The sequence below is a fragment of the Kogia breviceps genome, chromosome 17, assembly GCF_026419965.1.
Source record: "Kogia breviceps isolate mKogBre1 chromosome 17, mKogBre1 haplotype 1, whole genome shotgun sequence".
In the NCBI taxonomy this organism is placed as follows: domain Eukaryota; kingdom Metazoa; phylum Chordata; class Mammalia; order Artiodactyla; family Physeteridae; genus Kogia; species Kogia breviceps.
Genome location: NC_081326.1, coordinates 60,276,208 through 60,293,879, shown reverse-complemented (window position 1 = coordinate 60,293,879; position 17,672 = coordinate 60,276,208). Strand labels below are relative to the sequence as shown.

General features: G+C 42.6%; 2 protein-coding genes across 5 annotated transcripts in view; one reads left to right on the top strand and one right to left on the bottom strand.

The window, feature by feature from the left end:
• MTBP (MDM2 binding protein) overlaps positions 1 to 17,672 on the bottom strand; it is a 237,345-nt gene that overhangs the window by 72,059 nt on the left and 147,614 nt on the right. Inside the window, exon 23 of one of the 4 annotated variants that reach the window (XR_010837359.1) lies at positions 6,305 to 6,359. The exons of 2 other annotated variants lie outside the window; for them this stretch is intronic. The gene's annotated coding sequence lies outside the window, so the exon portion shown is untranslated. Of the gene's footprint in view, positions 1 to 6,304; positions 6,360 to 14,118; positions 14,307 to 17,672 lie in introns of those variants that run through there. One more of the 4 variants, XR_010837357.1, reaches the window with a different exon arrangement.
• Positions 1 to 17,672, top strand: part of SNTB1 (syntrophin beta 1) — a 214,522-nt gene that overhangs the window by 145,078 nt on the left and 51,772 nt on the right. The window lies entirely within an intron of this gene.

Genomic DNA, 17,672 nt, shown 5'->3' with positions numbered 1-17,672 from the left:
AGCAGGGAAGGGTATGGGGGTTGGGATACAACATAATACAGAAGAAGGAGCATGGGCTTTGGATGGAAACCTACCTGGATTTTAATCCTTACTTTGTTACCTATTAATTGGGTGACCTTAGGCAAGTTTCTGAAAGTCTTTGAACCTTAGTTTTTGTGTCTCTAAAAAAAGAGACATTAATACCTATCTCAAAAGAGAATGTATATGGTTTAAATGAAAAAATTTATGTACAATGTCTGGCACAGGGCCTGGCACATAGCATCCGCTAAATTTAATGCAACGAATGAAGGCAGCCACTCTCTAGCTGCACATCTTATTGGAAAGGTAGCGCTCTCTTCTAAGGAATATTTTTAAAGTGGACTTTGTATAGAGACCTTTATAAATCCCCAAATTTGTGAATACTACTAAACTATGTGTATATACTTTTGTCTATTAAATGCAGTAAAAAGGATTTGCACTGATCCTTTCAGCAAAATATTGACTTACTGTATGGCTCAGAGGTACCAAATGAATATTCTATTCTTTCACTTATCCCAAACTTCTATTTTCCGGCAGAGAACTATCGCTTTCATAGAGCTTCCATCGTCAATACTGAGTTTGGTGTTTAGGCCATTTTCCAGGAAGAAACTGAGTAGGGTGTACATGTATGGGGTGTGTGTCTCTAATGGCTTTATGTGAGGGGAGAGCAGCATAGCCACAAGCCATGTAGACCTGTCCATGGAAGGCAGTCAGCTGGCTTCCTCTGGGGCTGTGTCAACCCACACTTTCAGAACTGGCCCTCAGCAAAATTACAAGTGATTACAAGTCATCGGCATTTAGGGTCATGCACGGTAACAATTGCATGAAAGCCAAAGATCTACTACACGTGGAAGAGAAAAAACTGAATCCAAACGTATACCCAGCAAGAATGCTGCCAAAATTAGGGAGGGGGAAGGAAGAGTTGACGTTTCTAGGGAAGCTTGAAGGGAAAAATCAGGCTTCAGTTGGTCCTCAGAAAGTAGAAAGATTTGAAAGATTTGAATAGGTCGTATTTGGTCCATTGCTTAATTTCACAGAGAGTCCTTAAGTAAAGGAGCGTGTTATGTGATGCCCGGAAAAGATGTCATAAGTCAAAGTTAGGTAAATCAATCTCAATTTCCATGTAAACAGAATGTGAAACTCATATATATATATATATATATATGTAATTTTAACTAAAACCCTATTATCAAGCTTGTAGAAGTAATTCCGTATTTAATCAACTATTAGTTATAAAAACACTCTTCTAAAGTTTGTATAAACTCGATTAAATAAAGCAATGGTATCTAAATGTATAAAAACGAATTTCAAGGAAAGGCATAAAATACAATGTATTTATAATTCCTGTGTTTCATTTTACCGAAAGAGATCAGAAGTTAAAGAACAAGTATTTGTAGGAAGCTTAGGGTTCTTGATGATTTTCATAGAAATTAACCCATAGTTTTGTATTTTGCTGTTTTCTCCATTTCATATTTCTGGTAGCAAACAAGGACCTTAAAAATAATTGCTAGTCATTTAGGTTTCTGGAAGGTTCACCCTGTACCCTTATATTATTCTGAGAAGGTGGACCTTAGGATGGTAGGAGCCAACTTCTCCTGACACTTGGTGTTCCTCCATTGGACCGTTTGCCACACTGTTTTTCCTTCAAGTTCTGTCTTTAGCTTGAATAATAACCAGGTTGAAAGATAATTTTATCCAGAATCCAACACCACAGGTCTAAAATGGAGCTGTCCCAAGGATCTGTTTTTTACTTCTCCATCATCTTCTAGGAGTTGAATATCTTTTTGATTATAAATAATCAAGTGATTTTTTTTAAAACAAATGTACTATTAGTTATTTACATATCTATTTGGTAAACATTCAGCACCTATAATTCATGCGTTCAGTAAATAACTGTTGAGTACATACACTATGCCAGTCAGGTTGAAGTACTGGGAATATGATGATGAACACATCAGAAAAGTCCCTTGCTGCATTAGAGCTTACATTTCAGCAGGGGAGATGGATAATAGACAAGAAAACAAGCAATTCAGATAGCCATAAGCACTATAAAGGAAATGAGCTGTGTGAAAGTGAGGGACTAAGGAAGTAATCTTAGATAATTGTTCATGGTGGACAAGGCAGTGGGTTGGAAATTCAGAGATGTTCTCTAGGAACTCACTAACAAATGGGGAAGATAGACATGGAAAGTAAGAATTTCATATATAGAACTGTGTGTGCATTAAATTAATTTTGTATTAAATCCTGTGAGGGCTCATGGGAAGGAATCAGCTAACTTGGCCTAGGAGGGTAAGAAAGGTATGAAGCTGAATCTTAAAGATCAGGTAGAGAAAGACTTTTTCAATTGCAAGAATAGCACGTATGGAGGCTTACTAATGCAAAATGCATGGGTGGCTGGAGCACTGAGTATATACATTCAGGTGATCCTGCCTTTCTTAGTGACACACTTAGGCAGTTGTATTGTACCTTCACTCTTACGCTGCTGTATTGCATTTTTAGAATTCTTCTTTGGAATTGCCTTCGAAGACAATTTCTTAGCAATATATGAAAATCTACTTTAGAGTCACATAGGCATCCCCTCTTGGTCCAAATACGTGCTTGCTCGATCTCTCTCTTTCACTTTCACCCTGTTTGGCTCAACTCAGCACCCTCCACCCCTTTAGACAGTAGCTCCTGCCTCTCAGAGCTAGGGACCTGGAGGTGAGTTTTGACCAGGGAATACGGTGGGGCATTCTGTTAATGCCTGAGGAAGCTTAATGCTGTAAATTCTTCCGAAAATAATTCAACAGCATTGCTTGAGCGCCTGCCATCACCTACCACTGGACCAGGTGCTCTATTCTACTTTACTACTAGTTCTAGTGAGTTTTACATATTAATGCCATCTTATAAATCTGTAAGCTCAGGACTATCTTTTTTTTTAATAGATCTTTATTGGAGTATAATTGCTTCACAATACTGTGTTAGTTTCCGTTGCACAACAAAGCGAATCAGCCATATGCATACACATGTCCCCAGATCCCCTCCCTTTTGAGCCTCCCTCCCCGCCTCCATATCCCACCCCTCTAGGTCATTGCAAAGCACTGATCTGATCTCTCTGTGCTATGCTGCTGCTTCCCACCAGCCAACTATTTTACATTCGGTAGTGCATATATGTTGAGGCTACTCTCACTTTGCCCCAGCTTCGCCCTCCCACCCCATGTCCTCAAGTCCATTTTCTATGTCTACCTCTTTATTCCTGCCCTGCAACTAGGTTCATCAGTACCATTTATTTAAGTTCCATATATATGCATTAGCATACAGTATTTGTTTTTCTCTTTCTGACTTACTTCACTCTGTATGACAGACTCTAGGTCCATCCACCTCACTACAAATAACTCAATTTCATTTCTTTTCATGGCTGAGTAATATTCCATTGTATATATGTGCCACATCTTCTTTATCCATTCATCTGTCAATGGACATTTAGGTTGGCTCCATGTCCTGGCTATTGTAGTGCTGCAGTGAACACTGTGGTACATGTCTCTTTTTGAATTATGGTTTTCTCAGGGTATACGCCCAGTAGTGGGATTGCTGGGTCATACGGTAGTTCTATTTTTAGTTTGTTAAGAAACCTTCAATGGTTGTCCATTTTATTGGCATATAGTTGTTTGTAGTAGTCTCTTAATCCTTTGTATTTCTGCAGTGCCAGTTGTGATTTCTCTTTTTTCATTTCTAATTTTATTGATTTGCATCCTCTCCCTTTTTTCCTTGATGAGTCTGGCTAAGGGTTTATCAATTTTGTTTATCTTCTCAAAGAACCAGCTTTTAGTTTTATTGATCTTTGCTATTGTTTTCTTTGTTTCTATTTCATTTATTTCTGTTCTGATCTTTATTATTTCTTTCCTTCTACTGACTTTGGGTTTTCTTTGTTCTTCTTTCTCTAGCTGTTTTTTATTTTTTTAATTTTTATTATTTTTTTGTGGTACGCGGGCCTCTCACTGTTGTGGCCTCTCCCGTTGTGGAGCACAGGCTCCGGACCTGCAGGCTCAGTGGCCATGGCTCACGGGCCCAGTCGCTCCGCGGCATGTGGGATCTTCCCAGACCGGGACACGAACCCGCGTCCCCTGCATCGGCGGGCGGACTCTCAACCACTGCGCCACCAGGGAAGCCCTCTCTAGCTGTTTTAAGTGTAGGGTTAGATTGTTTATTTGAGATTTTTCTTGTTTCTTGAGGTGAGATTGTATTGCTATAAACTTCCCTCTTAGAACTTCTTTTGCTGTGTTCCATAGGTTTTGGGTTGTTGTGTTTTCATTGTCATTTGTTTCTATGTATTTTTAAAATTTCTTCTTTGATTTCTTCAGTGATCTCTTGGTTACTTAGTAGTGCACTGTTTAGCCCCCATGTATTCATGTTTTTTACAGTTTTTTTTCCGTAATTGATTTCCAGTTTCATAGATTTGTGGTCAGAAAAGATGCTTGATACGATTTCAGTTTTCTTAAATTTACTGAGACTTGATTTGTTACCCAAGATGTGATCTATCCTGGAGAATGTTCCATGTGCACTTGAGAAGAAAGTGTATTCTGCCACTTTTGAGTGGAATGTTCTATAAATATCAGTTAGATCTATCTGATCTATTGTGTCATTTAAAGTTTGTGTTTACTTATTTATTTTCTGTTTGTATGATCTATCCATTGGTGTAAGTGGGGTGTTAAAGTACCCTATTATTATTGTGTTACTGTCAATTTCTCCTTTCATGGTTGTTAGCATTTGTCTTATGTATTGAGGTGCTCCTGTGTTGGGTGCATAAACATTTATAATTGATGTATCTCCTTCTTAGATTGATCCTTTGATCATTATGTAATGTCCCACCATATTGCTTGTAACTGTCTTTAATTTAAAGTCTGTTTTTTCTGATATAAGTGTTGCTACTCCAGCTTTCTTTTGAGTTCCATTTGCATGGAACATCTTTTTCCATCTCTTCACTTTCAGTCTGTATGTGTCCCTAGGTCTGAAGTGGGTCTCTCGTAGACAGCACATATATGGGTCTTGTTTTTGTATCCATTCAGCCAGTCTGTGTCTTTTGGTTGGGGCATTTAATCCATTTACATTCAAGGTTATTATCGATATGTATGTTCCTATTACCATTTTCTTAATTGTTTTTGGTTTGTTTTTGTGGGCTTTTTCTTCTCTTGTCTTTCCTGCTTAGAGAAGTTTCTTTAGCATTTGTTTCAAAGCTAGTTTGGTGGTGCTGAATTCTCTTAGCTTTTGCTTGTCTGAAAAGCTTTTGACTTCTCCATCAAATCTGAATGAGATCCTTGCTGGGTAGAGTAATCTTGGTTGTAGGTTTTTCTCTTTCATCACTTTAAGCATATCCTGCCACTCCCTTCTGGCCTGCAGAGTTTCCTCTGAAAAATCAGCTGATAACCTTATGGGGATTCCTTTGTATATTATTTTTTTGTTTTTCTCTTGCTGCTTTTAATACTTTTTCTTTTAATTTAATTTTTGTTAGTTTGATTAATATGTGTCTTGATGTATTTTTCCTAGGGATTATCCTGTTTGGGAATGTCTGTGCTTCCTGGACTTGGATGACTATTTCCTTTCCCATGTTAGGGAAGTTTTCAACTATAATCTCTGCACATATTTTCTCAGACCCTTTCTTTTTCTCTTCTTCTTCCGGGACCCCTATAATTCGAATGTTGGTGCATTTAGTGTTGTCCCAAAGGTCTCCGAGATTGTCTTCCATTCTTTTCATTCTTTTTTCTTTATTCTTCTCCTTGGCAGTTATTTCCACCATTTTGTCTTCCAGCTCACTTATTTGTTCTTCTGCCTCAGTTATTCTGTTATTGATTCCTTCTAGTGTATTTTTCATTTCAGTTATTGTGTTGTTCATCTCTGTTTGTTTCTTCTTTAGTTCTTCTAGATCTTTGTTAAACATTTCTTGTATTTTCTCAATCCATGTCTCCATTCTATTTCCAAGATTCTGGATCATCACTACTGTCATTACTCTAATTCTTTTTCAAGTAGATTGCCTATTTCCTCTTCAGTTATTTGGTCTCATATGTTTTTACCTTTCTCCTTCATCTGTGACATATTTTTTTGCCATCTCATTTTTTTTTTTTTTATGAGTGGTATTGTGTTCCTGTCTTACTGGCTGTTTGGCCTGAGGCTTCCAACATGGGTTTGTGGGCTATTGGGTAGAGCTGGGTCTTGGTGCTGAGATGAGGGACTCCATGAGACCTCACTCTGATGAATATTCCCTGGAGTCTGAGGTTCTCTGTTAGTCCAGTGGTTTGGACTGAGAGCTCCCACCACAGGAGCTTTGGCCAGACCCCAGGCTCATGACCCAAGATCCTGCAAGCTGCCTGAGGCCGCAAAAACAAACAAACAAACAAAAATAACAAAGTAAAAAACAGAATTAGACTAGGAAACTAACAGATATGTTAGGAAGAATATACAAATAAAAATATAGATGAATCAACAACTGGAAGGTACATTTGTACCACAACAGTAAAAAAGAGGAGGAGGGAAAAGGAAAAAAAGGAGGGGGTAGGGAGGCCTTGGCTGTGGAGGGCGGGGCCTAAGCAATGGCAAGTTTGGGGCAGTGGGCGGGGCCAATGTGCAGGACCCACAGGCCTGGAAAGGCCCTGGGGCCTGTGGGGGTTGGGGCTTAGGCTGAAGGAACAGAAGGGGCCCAGCCGTGCCCCCCACCCTGGTCTCAGTGGACAGGGGACCTCACCTGGGGGCCCAGCAGGCTTCCTGGGCTCGAGTGGGCACAGCAAACGCCCTCCTCTCCTCTCCTGCTCCTCCTGTCTGGGAGGGCCCCTCCCGCCTGGCTCTCCTGATCTTCCAGGCCTCCCTTCTATGCCCCAAAGGACCCACATGGCCTGGAGGGGCTTTGGAGGGCAGGGGAACGGCCTGGCAGCTCAGCAGCCTCCCCAGCCCAAGTGGGCCAGGTGATCGCCCTCTGCTTCTCTCCCGCTCCCGCCTGCCTCTTCCGATCTCCCCCACCTCAGGGGAGCGGAGACTGTCTGGCCTCCACTTCTCCCCCCCTCAGTCCCCCTACATCCTACCAGTTCACTTTGGGGTTCTTCCGTCTCCTTGGGTGTCAGAGTTCTCCACTAGCAGCCAGCAGTTGCCCTAGTTGTAGGGAGATGCTAACTCTGCATCTTCCCACGCCGCCATCTTCTCTGTTTTGTTTCAGGACTATCTTTTTTTTAAAAAAAAGTTTGAGTACTGTAGCATATTGCTTTTTATGATATATAGTCTAGGGCTTTATGTGTTGTACCAAAATAGATTTAGAAGTGAACACTCCACTGTCTCTCTCATAGAAGTGTTCTTCCTTGGTGTCCCAACTCCAGGAAGCACACAAGTTATAATAAACAATTGTCTTGGACTTCCCTGGTGGCGCGGTGGTTAAGAATCCACCTGCCGATGCAGGGGCACGGGTTCGAGCCCTGGCCTGGGAAGATCCCACATGCTGAGGAGCAGCTAAGCCCGTGCGCCACAACTACTGAGCCTGCACTCTAGAGACTGTGAGCCACGACAACTGAGCCTGCGTGCCACAACTACTGAAGCCCATGCACCTAGAGCCTGTGCCCCACAACAAGAGAAGCCACTGCAATGAGAAGTCCACACACCGCAACGAAGAGTAGGCCCCGCTCGCCGCAGTTAGAGAAAAGCCCGCATGGAGCAACGAAGACCCAAACAGACAAAAATAAATAAATAAATGAAAGGGAAAAAATTTTTAAATAAAGAAACAATCGTCTTGTTTGGGCTGCTATAACAAAACACTGTAGACTGGGTAGCTTATGAACAACAGAAATTTATTTCTCACAGCTCTGGAGGCTGGAAGTGCAAGATCAAGGTGCCAGCATAGTCAGGTGAGGGCTGTATTCTGGACTGCAGACTTCTTGCTGTGTCTTCAGATGGGGGAAAGGGCAAGGGGTCAGGGACCTCTCTGGAATATCTTTTGTAAGGCACAGATTCCATTCATGTGGATTCCGTGTCCTTACAACCTAATCACTTCCCCCAAAGCCCAACCCCGTAATACCATCACCTTGTCCATTGGTTTTCAACATAAGAATTTTAGGGAGACAGAAACATTCAGATTACAAGTAAAATTAAATATTTGCTCTGTGCTTCATAGTGATGTCATCTTCACTTCCTTGGACATTCCTGAGAACTCACTGATTCTACTCCATCTAACTACCAGAGCAGAGTTGAGTTCTGTCCTCTCAATGAGTAAGCATGAGGCTGTGTGCCCAGTTTAGAGGTGGGGACATCCTTGCTCTGCAGGAAACACATTCCCTTTCAGGAAGAACACAGACACAAACGGAGATGTTGTGCGTGCCTCGTGGTTGTCATGGTGAAAAGTGCTTATTGGGATCCTGCCCACAAAAGGTGTGATCGTTGAAAATAAAAGCTACTCTTTGAACTGTGCTGACAAGAAAGCCGATTCTCGGTGTTGGAATGATTAGTTTGACCTTTCATTTTTAAGTGGTTTTATGAAAATATGAGCACTGCATGCACTGTAATTTTAAACACGGAGTGTTGGGGGTTTTTTTCTTCTTCACACCAGACCTACAAAAATCAAGCTAATTTTAAATGTCCATGTAGGGTCAGGTAATCGTCTCTAAAATACCAACTGCTGGGAGTCTTTACCTCCTTGTTCTACTCTTAAAGAAAGGGAAACTGTTAGTAATAGCAAGACAGTCCTACCCAAGTGTCCTATTAAATAATTACTTTGAAACATGACGGATTTGGAGATCTGACGAAGCCTTTCTTTTCTGATACAATTTTTCTGGTCCTGCTAGGGTCTGTTGTCCTCCAGGAAAAGGTGAGAGGAGGTGTGTGAGCAGTATTTGTGCGCCAAATGATGCATCACAGGGGATGACTTGAGAGGCCCCAATCTGGGAAGAACAGGTTTTAAAGAGCTATCTATTACTATATCCATTTAAGGAGGAAGTTGGTAGGAAGGAAAGAAAGAAGGAAGGAGGGAGGGAGGGAGGGAGGAAGGGAGGGAAGGAAGGAATGAGGGAGGGAGGGAGGGAAGGAAAGAGGGAGGGAGGGAGGGAATGGGAGAGAAACACATGCTTTAATAATTTTACCTCCGTTAGATTGAAACCAGCTTATGTGATTCAGAGGATAAAAATAACATTTGGATTTAAAGAGACATGCTTAAAACTTTCACTTGGATCCTTGATGCATGGCATTTGATTCCTGGAACTATGAAAATAGCACTTGACTGTTCAGCACTCTTATTTAGGTGATAATCCTTATAAATTCTTCATGTGAGTGGAAGGGCAAATCAATAACCATGAAGTCTCACGGGTCCTGCAAAGGGATTTTTTTTCCTCCCCTCAATTTTTAATGAGGCCCCATGTTTGCCGTCCTCCCCAATGGCTCCTGGGAGCACGATGTGCTCCGTGTGGGCTGTGGAGCCAACGCCAGGCTGCTGGCCTCTGCATTTGAGGAGTCCTCAGCTGAGACTCTGACCCAAGTTCCAACACATTGTTGGCTCCATCGTATTGATTCCTGGCTCTGATACTAACGTGCAACTAATGAGTTGCATGGCGCACGTGTTAACCCAGGCTCTGGCAGTGCTAATGCCAGACGAGCCATGAGATGGAGTTGGGAGGAGGGCGGCGAGACACCCAGTGCACTAGCATCTTAACAGGCGTGAGCGATTAGCAAAGCTGTGCTGCAGAATCACCATCTCTTAGCTTATAGGAAGTAATAAGCCATCAAGAGGTGGAAAAACATGTCTTATATCCCTTCTTAAATAAAAAATCCTAGGGGCTTCCCTGGTGGTGCAGTGGTTGAGGTCCGCCTGCCAATGCAGGGGACACGGGTTCAAGCCCTGGTCTGGGAAGATCCCACATGCCGCGGAGCAACTGGCCCGTGAGCCACAACTACTGAGACTGCGCGTCTGGAGCCTGTGCTCCGCAACAAGACTGCGCGTCTGGAGCCTGTGCTCCGCAACAAGACAGGCCGTGATAGTGAGAGGCCTGCGCACCGCGATGAAGAGTGGCCCCCGCCCTCGCACAGAAACGAAGACCCAACACAGCAAAAATAAATTAATAAATAAATTTTAAAAAAAATCCTTCTGCATCAGAGGGGTGCTCTGTGAGCTGTGAAGTAGGGAGGAAAGTTGAAATGTTTAAAGTCAGGTAATAGCTTTTATTACCAAAGGGAAGCTGACTGACTTCCAGCCTTGCTGTTGAGTAACAGTAGATTTAAGACCTTCAGGCATGGCCATGGGGCACTGACCGCAAGGACATTGGTGACATTTCAAGGCAGTGCTGTGTTGTCTGTTCTTTGTTTTTTCAGGAGATGGCAGGTTGGAGGTACAAAAGGGCATGCCATTCTGGCCTTAGAAGACAGTTGTGCACAAACATTTCTACCAGCACGTTCTGGGAGACATAGTATGTCAAAGAAGGAATCGTGCCTAATTTTGTATGGCACCCAGAGTGCCTTGCACTGTTGCTGGCTTATAGTTCAGGGCAAATGGATTGAACTCGTTAAGGAGTTGAGAAAATTGATTACAAACTCAGCCATGCTACAGAAGCTAATTATTTGACTTTGGACAAGGCACCTCTCTTAAATTTGTTCCAACTGCCTTATTTTATAGATGAGGAAACTGAGGCAAAGAAAGGTAAATGGTTTTTCACTTTACTACACTGCTTCCATTAAGCATTAAGTTTATAGAAGAAAGTACCTGCTGTGATGGCATGGATAAACAGTGGACACCAAGCCCCAAAGACCCAGTTCTGACCCTCACTGTGCTCTCACAAGCTCCTTCGTCTCGGGCAAACCACTGATAGTTTCTCTGAACTCCTGCATGCAACCCTGAAAAAGGCAATAATGATGCATGTGAAAGCTCTTTGTAAACTGTAGAGCTCCGTACAAATGCAAGCTATTATTAATTTATTTTCTCACACTTCTAGAGGCTACAAATGTGAGATCAAGGTGTTGACAGTGTTGATTTCTTTCTCCTGAAGCCTCTCTCCTTGGCTTGTAGATGGTCATCTTCTCCCTGTGTCTTCTTCACGGGCCGTCTTCTTTCTGTGTCTTCACATGGTCCTCCCTCTGTGTCTGTCTCCTAAACTCCTCTTTTTACAAGAACAACTGTCATGTTGGATTAAGCGCCCCCCTTATGATCTCATTTAACTTAACTACTTCTCCAAAGACTGCATCTCCAAATACAGTCACATTCTTAGGTCCTAGGGGTTAGGACTTGGACTACGATTTTGGGGACTAGAGGAGACACAATTAAGCTTATAGCATAAGTTCTTAGTGTTCTAATAAGCCTATATGATGTGTCTGTTAACTCATTCTCATGGAAGATTTTTATCATGTGTTGTGAAATTTGGGACTGTAAACTTATCTCCATGGGGGTTTAATTGTGGGACTGCTATGTGCCTGGGTCAAAGTTGTGTCCCTACAGAACAGCTTGATCTTGAAGGATCTGCCAGGTGCAGCCAGAGTTTCAGTGGCTCAGGTCAACATTGTGGATAATTTCTCAGCTTGGGGTTTCCTGGACCATGTGGGCAGTGTAAATGCTGAGCCCAGACCTTCATGGGCCATAGCCTGTGGTTATAAATGATCAAAGGAGGCCTTCTATCCCATTCAAATCACAGGGTGTTGTCAAGAACATTTTTTTCTGTCTATTCTTTCACTAACTGTGAAGCCCTTCAAGGGTTGAGATTTATGCATGGACAACAGTTACAACTCCCCACCTTGCAGGCATGGCCTGCCATGGCGTTGGGCAGCAACCCGCTATTCCCAAGGAGTGCTGAAACCTGGTTTTGGTTTTGGAAACCAGTAACCTCTCCTTCAGTCTACCCCAGCCTCTCTGTGCCAGCTTGGCCATAGCATCAACCCATTGCTTTGCAGTTCCCTCCTTTTTTCTTGCACCTGAGATTTTGAGGTGTTCGTTTTAAAGGATGTGTGTTAGATTTTATCCAGCATTTTTAGGTGTTTTAAGTGTTTCAAGATATCTAGTCCCCCACTGCCAGGATGAAAATGTAAATTATGGGTTCATTGAGCTTGCTTTAAACTTACAGATTAATATAGGGGAAGAGTAACATCTTTATAATGATGCATAGTCCCTTTCAAGAACTGAGTATTGGTTTAGATTTTCTTTGAATCCCTCCATTCTATTGTTTTAAAATTTTCTTTACATTGATTTGTACTTATTTCTATTTACTTTTAGCTATTATACATAGGATCTGTTCAGTTTTCACTTTTACAGACTGTATATATGAAGTCTATGATTTCTCTATATTAATGTTGTACCTAGCCAACTTGTATGCTTCTGTTACTTATAAGTTTGCCCATTGCTTCTCCTAGGTTTTCCAATTATACAGTCATTTCAACCCCCAAATATGATCATTTTACCTCTGTCTTCCATTTTTTTTTATGACCCTATTTTATTTCTTTTGCTGGATTGATCGTACTTTCTTAGCAGTGTTATATAATAGTGAGGATAGAAAGCATTCTGATATTTTCTTTTCCCTAACTTGAACAGGAATGCTACTCATGGTTTCTTGTTAAGCTTGACACTGGCTAGTTCGCAGATTAAAGTAACTGACATTTCTGTAGGTCTTTAGAATTTAAAAGCACTTTTCTGTACATTGTCATCTTGAATTCTCACCACCACCTGGTTTTGTGAGACACAGAAAAATGCCCAATTTGCTTAATTTTCTTTTAAAGACAACTTATTGAAAATTGGACCTGAGTGGGCAGTGACCTTCCACTGTACATTCCAGTGGAAGTTTTATCCACTTTTGGTTACCAGATGTAATAACAAGACCTTCCTATTCAGACTTCTTATTGTTTATTTCTTATTGAAAACCCAAATTGGGTCTTCTTCTCTTTAACTAAAGAGCAAGTGAGAAAAATCCAAAAGCAGTGTAATGTTTTGAACTGGAATATATATGTCTCAGTGTAAACTTTTAGGGGAATAATAGTTGTTGCTTTGAGATGCTTGTTTAAAGTGCTGGAAAACCCTCGTCTGTTCTGTTTGTATTTACACAGTTGATGATATTCACTAAGGCTGCTCTGTAAGTTTGTACAGTTCGTGCACTCCACAAAGGTACCCAGCAGTGGGGAGTAACAGGGCAAAATCCAACTGACATTCCACTTGCCAAGCCTCCTGCGTTGGGTGGTAGCCGGAACCTGACCCCACCAGAAGAAAGGGCCCTTTATTTTCAGCATAATGACAGTCTGTAGCTAAATGGTGTACCTGCAGGGTTGCTTCTTTCCAGAAGAGGGCGCCTTTTCCTAATTCTCTGAAAGAGTACATAGGCTGATACCACAAACCATGGATTAAACCCTCTCCCCTAAGGCATAAGTCCGTATACAGCTCATGGGGGTTACAGTGCAAATTCATGCTAGTGTTTTACAGGGGTTTTACCTAATCTGGACTTTAAAAAAAAATTATTTATTTATTTATCTATCTATTTATTTATCTATCTATTTATTTTAACATCTTTATTGTAGTATAATTGCTTTACAATGGTGTGTTAGTTTCTGCTGTATAACAAAGTGAGTCAGCTATACATATACATATATTCCCCCCATATCCTCTCCCTCTTGTGTCTCCTTCCCACCCTCCCTATCCCACCCCTCTAGGTGGACACAGAACACTGAGCTGATCTCCTTGTGCTATGCGGCTGCTTCCCAGTAGCTATCTGTTTTACATTTGGTAGTGTACATATGTCCATGCCACTCTCTCGCTTCGTCCCAGCTTAGCCTTCCCCCTCCCCATGTCCTCAAGTCCATTCTGTACGTCTGCTTCTTTAGTCCTGTCCTAATCTGGACTTTGTTTTAACAAATGTGAGATAATTTTTGCAGAGGGTTCCCTTTTATAACTCTCAGTTTTGACACATTATACCGTCTTCATCACCGTCAGCCACACACATCTACGGGGTGTTTACTAAGCAGGGATCACTAATACGCACTAGGTAGAAAAGAGTTGAACTCAGCATGTCTGCTTAACAAGCCCTAGCCAAAGGTGTGTGTCGTGGATTGTCTTGTAAATGTATATTACTTTCGTTTGAAGGGACATTTCTAAAGAAGCACAAGCAGACGTGGTAAGGTCACTAGAAGCCACATATTTCCATCTGTTAGTCTTGCGGCTATTTCCTGGGAGGTTGGCAGTCTTTGTGGGAGCTGGAGGAAGTAACATCTTTTTCCAGAGTGAGTTATGAAAGACGGGAGGAGCACATAAGGCTCCTGAGAGCAGTGGACGTCTTTGCGCTCTTCTGCAGCAGAGGACTCAGCCCATCTTTTCCTGCTCCTCCACGCTGCGGAGAAAGGGAACTGCTGAGTCAGCACTGACGATTCAAATGAATACAGAGGGGCAGGGAATTGTGTCCATTGCCCGCTCTACATTCCTCACACATGAAGGATCGTAAGTGTGGGGAGGTTCTTTACCAATCCAGGATCCCATGCTTGTCATGGGAAAGTAGAGACTAAAACGCGGCACACAGACCTCTACTCTGGGATTCAAGAGGCCCCTCCTTGTGAGATTTCAAGCACTTTCATTCCTTCAGTAACAACTTATGATATACCCACTACATGCATTGATAGTCTCTGGACTAGCAATGGCTTGAATAAGGAAGCACGTCTTACTGGAGACAGTTGCCTGGCTTTGAATCCTGATTTCTATCTGTCTCACCTGAGAATGGTTACTATAGTTCAGTCTTTAGATCTGATGTTTCTATTGGTGGAATAGTTGGATGTATGAATACGGGACACAGAAGTCACAGGCTCCCTATCCTTAGGCTTATCAGTGGCTGATGACATGACCACACGAGAAAAGAAGAACTGATACTTTGGGAGACCGCAAGAGTGAGCTGCTGGGTGTGGAAGCCTAACTGACAGGTGGCTGAGACTCAGGACCTGAGAGCACCTGAGCCATGAGAAAGCAGAGGATGCTCATCTGCAATGACAGCTAAACACACAGACGAAGAAGCAGGGGTGACACCTGAAGAGGAAGAAACTGCTTCCACTTCATCTGCCTTTCCATTTCTCGGGGAACCTGCCTCACGTTCCCTCCTGGTCTTTGGGTTCTGTGAGACCTCTGCAGCCTCACTCTCTACACCCCCTCTTTATTTGGTCCCGTATTTGTCATTTTTCCTTTTTTGTAACCAGCGTGTCTGGACCAAAGCCAGCTGTCACTCTCAGACACTTGGACATGGAACCTTGGGGGGAGTAGGGGGTCCTTTCACCCAAAGTCTTGACCTGATGACTCTCTTCATCCTGCCGAGAAGGGCTGCAGCCCCCTCTTCAGCACCCGGGTTAGAATCCACCCTGGGGAGATGAGGACTTGACTCAAACTTTCTATTCTGTTAGGAAGAGCTCTGACAATTCACTACGCGCTCAATCAATTCACTCATCCCTAATCAAGGGATGAGTGAATTGATTACTGAACTGAATTTTAGGTCTGAACATTTGAGGTGATCCCTGAATGAAACTTGAATCCCACAGAACTTCTGGGAGACTCAACCGTTGCCCTGTCTCATCCTGGGAGCACAGAGAACACTCGAGAGCACATGGTCTTCCGGTCCTGGCCTCCAGGACTGTGGTTCCCAAATGTTTATTTGCATGAGAATCATCTAGAATGTTTGCTGAGACACAGGTGGGTGGGCCCCACCCCAAGAGTTTCTGATTCAGTAGGTCTGGATGGGGGTCCAAGAATTTGCACTGTTGACAAGTTCACAGATAATGCTGATGCTGGTTCCAAATCATGCTTTGAGAAACACTGCTTTAGGATAAAAAACAAGTGATAACTAGAGAATGAATACTCAAGAGTCCAGGGCTTCTTTTGGAGATGATGAACATATTCTAAAATTAGGTTATGGTGATGGCTGGCCACAGAACTCTAAAAATATATTAAGAATCATGAAATTGTATACTCTCAATGGGAGAATGTTGTGGTATGTAAATCACATGATAATAAAGCTCTTTTCAAAAAGTCATGACTTTAATTAGAGTGGGTTGCAGGCAGTATTTTTCTTTTAATTAATTGGAATGAAATAGAAAATATCAGCATGTGTTTTATATGTTGTATTAGTCAGGGTTCTCCAAAGAAACAGAAGGAATAAGATGTATACAGAGGCAGATAGACAGAGAGACAGACTGGGAGTTGTGGTAGGATTTGCAGTTGCAATCGTGAGTCCAAAGGAAGTCTGGAGACAGTACTCTTTCCCCTCTGGGGGACCTCAGTGTTTTCTCCTAAGGTCTTCAACTCATTGGATGAGCCCTACCCACATTATGGAGGATAATCTGCTTTATTCAAACTTACTCTGACTTAAATATTGACCACATCTAAAAAATACTTTTGCCGCAACACCTAGATTGTTTAATCAACAACTTCACTCCATAGCCTAGCCAGACATATAAAACTGACATAAACAATTTACCGTCCACACAGTAAAAATATCACTTCGTGAAACTGTTGCTTCCGTTTGCACGCAGGCGAACTGGCTTGCGATTTAAAATGTCTTCGTGACTGTGATTTGCAGATTTTAAAGTACGAAAGCCTCCGCTTTAGAAAACTTCATAAAGTCAACAAAACAAACAAAACACCTGCTTTCATACTTTCCGTGAAAGCACACTAAATGGAATGCAAGGAAATCTTTATTTGCCTCCAATTTAAAGACCCAGCGTGGGCTTCCCTGGTGGCGCAGTGGTTGAGAGTCCGCCTGCTGATGCAGGGGTCACGGGTTCGTGCCCCGGTCCGGGAGGATCCCACGTGCCGCGGAGCGGCTGGGCCCGTGAGCCATGGCCGCTGAGCCTGCGCGTCCGGAGCCTGTGCTCCGCAATGGGAGAGGCCACGGCAGTGAGAGGCCCGCGTATCGGAAAAAAAAAAAAAAAAAGACCCAGCGTGGAAAACACAGTCTCCAGACTCCAGGAGCCTCATCTGGCTGTCACCTTGATTGCTCTAGACAGCCATATATTTGTGACTGTCTGAGGGATTGTAATGCCGAGCCTGGGATGATTGAACCGAGTGGAAAACACGTGTAGGCTGGCAGACACATCTCACAGACACATCAAGATGATGAAACAGAGGCTCCCTGTATCATTAACATGCAGCCAAAGCAGTTCTTGTTGAGGAGGCTGTTTTTTTTTTTTTTTTTTTTTTTTTTTTTTGTGGTACGCGGGCCTCTCACTGTTGTGGCCTCTCCCGTTGTGGAGCACAGGCTCCGGACGCACAGGCCTGGCGGCCATGGCTCACGGGCTTAGTTGCTCCGCGGCATGTGGGATCCTCCCGGACCAGGGCACGAACCCGTGTCTCCTGCATCGGCAGGCGGATTCTCAACCACTGCGCCACCAGGGAAGCCCGAGGAGGCTGTTTTGACGTGGCAGCTTCAAAACGTAAAAACACTGTGATTTCATATAGGTTATCACAGAATATTGAGTAGGGTTCCCTGTGCTCTACAGTAGGTCCTTGTTGGTTATAAAACCTATATGAGAAAAGAATCTAAAAAAGAATGAATATTCGTGCATGTATGACTGAGTCACGTTGCTGTGCACCTGAAACTGACATAATATTGTAAATCAACTATACTCCAGTAAAATTTAAAAATAAAGATAAATAAATAAAAATTCAAACCCACTGTGGTTTCTTAACCAGTTACGTGCTTAGCTGTTGCTCCTGAGCTCCC